Below are 5125 nucleotides of genomic sequence, written 5' to 3' on the forward strand. Positions count from 1 at the left end.
AATCTGCTTACCTAAGTAAAATCATTCTATTATTCAGAAATCTCTGTTAATAGGCCATAATAGACTTAAGTAGGTGAATTAGAATACAAACTATTTATTTTGTGTGGGAGTGATACTTTGCGTGTGAGTGGAGACTGGTATTTAGAGATACCTTATTTTGTTTCTGATCTGCTTGGCCAGAACAGAAACATCTGTTTCAATTAAATTTTAAGAGAACCCTATTTACCCTGCAAACAGGTAAAATATTTGATTCTAAAAAGTTTTTTTTTTCTTTTTCTTTTTTTTTTTTTTTTTTTTTTTTTTCCCTCAGTGGGTCAATTATTTGTTTGACCCATTATCCACAGAACGTGAAATCACCCCGGGGCTACCTCTGCTTCTTCCTTGGAAAAAGTAAGAAGCCTGCTGGAGCAGAGCAGATGACCACAGGTAAGTAGTCTTAGGTGCAAACAGGTGTTGGAACTGCAGGGGGTAAAGCACCAGTTTTGACACAAGGAAGAATCTTAAAAAGATCTTTTTTCAACTATTTTTAGACTCCTGTCTAAGAAACCCTGACTGGTTTCAGTCTCCCTGCAGGAGCCTGAATCTGATACTAGAAATCAAATAACAGTAGAGGCATGGCCCTGTTTTATAGTCAAATTTAGGAACTGTAAACTACAGTGAAGTTCAACTATACCTAGAAGGTGAGATTTAATTGTCCAAAAATGAAGTCGGATGGCGAATAATCATCTAAGCCTGGTAACCTGGTATATTGTGTTAGATAAACAAATGAGTAGAAGAAAGTGTTAAATCTAAGAGATAATTCCAAATGTCATTCATAAGTAGCTTTCTATGAATTAAGGTCTCAAAGGTCTAACTTGTCTTCCAGACTTCTTATCATAGGTAAATGCTTTCTGTTTCCCATTGGCATAAGAGGAGGTTTGGAATATATGTTTAACTTTTATATACCTTCAGAAGATGTTAGTGACTTCTTCCATTCCCTCAAGCCGCAAAATACCTTTCTGCCTTAAAACTGGGTTTCTGGGTGCCTTTCCTATACTCGAGCTGATCATAAGGCCCTGTTCCCATTCTTCACCAACTTTAAGTAAAAATCCTAAAATGGCACAGGTATCTCTCATTCCCATTAACTGCCCTTTCACTTCAGAGGCATTACTCCTCATTGTCTACTAGTGTTGAACATCTTTCCCATAACAGCTCTGTTGTTAATGCTAGGTTAGTGCTGAACCAGATTTGACAAATAATTTCTTGAACATGATCTCATCTTTTTTTTTTTTTTTTTTGGCTTCTTCCCAGCATCTAATATTTATGTTCTGTCATTGTTTCAGACACTGCACTTGTGTTTTTTTTTTTTTTTCATTCTCTGTTGCCTTAATTTTATGAAAAAGTTAATTTCAAATTAAGCTGAATACAAAGTCTTAGTGAGGGAAGTCTGGCGATCTCATTTACAAAAACATGGCCACTGTCCTTTGGCCTTAAAATTTCAGGAAGGACACTTTACATGGCTTTGTGTTTGCATGTGTCAGCAGCAGAGCATAGTACTAGACTCTGGCATCCGTTGTCAGATGTTCTTCAGCTCCCAGAGCATCAAGTCTCTTTAGCAGATCATTTTTTGGTAAAGACATCACTTCCACAAAGTCTCCATCCCTGGCTTTGGCTTAGGTCTTACATTTTCAGCATCATCTTCATTAAGTCACTCACAAAGTGTGCGTACAGTTGCACATACCTGCATCCGTACATTCAGCTGGACAACAGTCAATATCACCTTCGTAGCCAGTCTCTCTCTCAAGTTCCAGAAGAGCAGCTGCTTCTGGGTTTTCCTTATCATCTGTGAGACCTGTGGGGACTCCGAGGCCTTAGCCTCCCAGTGGCAGGCAGACCTTTTTTCCCAGAATGGCACATTCCTCATGGAGAGTTCTTTGCAGTGCTGAGACAACTGCCATACCATCATTCAACTGCCCTCTCCCAGCTGTAATTTTCACAGCTACCCAAGTTCTAGTTTTACCAGTAAGAGCCATATACACTGTTTTTTTTTTTTCGAGCTTAACCCATTTTCCTTCTGAAATTAACTCCTCTAAAATAATAGCCTGTTCGGTATTTTCAGAATTGGTCGGTTCTTGGTTTTTCATTTTCCATTTTCCAGTTAGTCTTCACCGACCTCAGGCAAGAAGTTCATTACCGAGGTTTGGGGCAAAGGGAAGGATGCTCCTTTGGGAAAGAGAATGAAAAAAGAAAGGACGAGTCTGAGACAACAGCCCTGGAAGCCTTTCATAGCCCTGCCAAACCATTTTAGTCTTCTCTGGAATTGTAAGACAATAATTTGTGTTGTTTTAAGCCACTAAGTTTGTGGCAGTTTGTTAGAAGAACAATAAGAAACTTACTCAGATGGGAAAGGACATCCTAAGAAGAAGAATCTGCAAAATGCAAAGCCTCGAGGCATGACCTTTTCAGAAACGAAGGGAGGTTTGGAGTGCTTTGAGTCCATAGTCTGGTATAAGAACGGCCGAGGAAGAGATTCATGACAATTGAGATAGGTAAGGTTACTTAAAATCAGACAAAGGTCTTCTGCATTTTTAAAGCAGATTTCTACCTTATAAAATAATTCTGGCAGTAATGAGCTGGAAACACTGGAGGTATAAGACCAAGAGGCTTTTTATATTCTATATGATTTTACTATTTTCTAGTCATATTAGCCCTTCACAAATGCTTAAATTAGAAGAGCACAAGAGGATAGGTTTAGTTAAATCTAATAATGTCTTCTATCATGCTTTTTTTCTTTGTTCATAATGATTCCTTATTTCGTCTTCTTTTCTTATAGGAATGAGCATAAAAAATCATTACAATAAGAGTAGCAGTGTATTGTAATTTCTCCTAGGTACCTTACCATATGGTACCTGTCTCTGTTATTTAATTTAACTTGATCTGTTGAAAATCAGGTTTGTAAGGGCTCATATGTCATACTCATTAAAATGTCATATTCTTTAAAGTATCTAATTCCAAAGAGACATGCATCCTTTAATAAGATAAGAAACATTTTCATGCTCTACAGCTAAGAAGTAAAAATTCAAAAAATGTCCAATGAACAAAATAAAATGCATTTTAAAATAATACCGATCATTAGGCAGATCATTTTTGCCTATTCAAAACTTTGGTTTAATAATTCATTTGTCTAGGAAAATGCAACTGACTTTGAACGAATCCAATTAGATATTTAGGAAAATGCAATTTGTCTACCTATAATAATAAACAACTTAAAAAAATAATTCTCAGTCTCAAAGGATATGAAAGTAAAGAGTATCGATGCTCATTTAACATTAATAATAAAAAATGAAAATGAACACAAACTTGACATATCATTTTATGCTATCTAAAGTACACATTTTTTAAAGTTATCTCAGTAATCCTGAAGTGAAAATAGAATACATATTCCTCACAAGAAGGATTTACAACCTGTATAACATTTTTTTCTACAATTTTGTAAAACTAATGTCATTATATAGAAAAAAATCATAAGATGCCTATGCTTATTGATATTATAATTAACTTATTTTAATAGCAATAATTCAATAAATTATTCTATCCCTTTTCTTATTTTAAATAAATAATCCAATGGAAATAAAAAATAAATTATCATAAAGATGTTAGTTAATGGTACATACTAAATAAAATTTTAAAATTAGAAATAATGCAGTTATCTAACATGAAAGTGTTAAATCATCATACATCAACATCAACACATTATCCATACATCAAATATAATGACTATGAAAAATTTATAGAAAAATAAAAGTGGCTTAGTGTAGATAAAGTGGAAATATCACAATACTGTGAACACTATGATAACAAGCTGCGTTTATGGGTAGATCTTGATATGTCAAAATGAAATGTAATTGATGTGGTTAAATTGTGTTTTTTTCCTTTTGTTTGTTTTTAAGTTGCCTTTTACATTTTTTAGGGAGAATTTTTTTAAGTTAATGGAATTTCATTTATAACTAAAGAAGTAATTATCTTTGCGAACAATGTGAAATCCAGATATATCTTGAAAATTGTTGTTTGAAAAATGCAGAAAACTGACAGAAAAGTTGCATTTTTAATTCTCTAAATATTTAGGTGTGTTCTTATTTTTTGATTTAGCTTTAAGTGTAGGAGTAGCTATGTTGAAACAATATTTTGAAATGTTTTTGTATAAAATAAATGACTACTCTTGCTTTTAGGCATGGCGTCATCACATGTTTCATGATATCCAGAGATTTTTCCTTCTTTCCATCAATCTTGTATATTTAATTAATACTGCCGAAATCTATAAGAAATCCCTTGGAGAGATCTTGGTATCCCCAGAATAGCCGACATGATAGCAGGAGGTGAAGAGAAACTTATGTGACCTGAGGTTTACTCTGTATCCAGACACCTAGGTTTTCTAAAGATCTGCTATTCATAATAGTAATTTCTCTTTTTATATGGTATCTATCTTACTAATTCAATTTTCTATTCTTATTAAACTGGCTAGAAAATTTAGAACATGCTAAAAATATCCTGTTAAGTAGAGGCACCAATGTCTTATTCCTGGTTTTGATATTCATGACAAGTGCTTCATTTTTATTATGGTATGTATAATTACATTTTGGTAAAGTTTCTTTATCATATTTAAGCATTCTTTCTTATAGTCCAATTTCACTTAAATTTTTATTTGCAATGTTCACTCAAATGCATAAAATACTTTTTTAGGCCTTAAGTATGCTTATTTTTTTTTTAATTGTGCACTTTTGGAATAAACATCAGTTGATTATGATGAATCACTTTATCGAAACATTATTGACTTCAATGTGCCATTATTTTACTCATACTTTTTGCATTTAAGCTCATAACTAAAATTTCTCTATGCATTTTGTGTACTATATTTGTCAAGCTGTACTGTTACTCTAATGATGGATTGATATCATTTTTAGTGGGCTGTAAACATTTTGTTCAATGAAAATTAACTAAAACACCCCCCAAATTAGATGAACCTGGTACCTTATTTACAAATGAGTATTTAAAAAATACTTCCTGGTGGGTAATATGGTTATTATTGTATGTCTATGTGTTCTACATCTTTTTGCATCCACTTTAGTCATTTCTTGAGCATGATCCA

At 33.3% G+C, this 5125-nt stretch overlaps 1 pseudogene; it reads right to left on the minus strand.

Moving 5' to 3' along the window:
* Positions 1-1469: 1469 nt before the first annotated feature.
* LOC123789564 (ADP-sugar pyrophosphatase pseudogene) lies at positions 1470-2123 on the minus strand (annotated as a pseudogene).
* Between the last annotated feature and the right edge of the window lie 3002 nt (positions 2124-5125).

The sequence above is a fragment of the Ursus americanus genome, chromosome 3 (assembly GCF_024610735.1).
Source record: "Ursus americanus isolate L20-20 chromosome 3, mUrsAme1.1.p, whole genome shotgun sequence".
NCBI classification, from domain to species: domain Eukaryota; kingdom Metazoa; phylum Chordata; class Mammalia; order Carnivora; family Ursidae; genus Ursus; species Ursus americanus.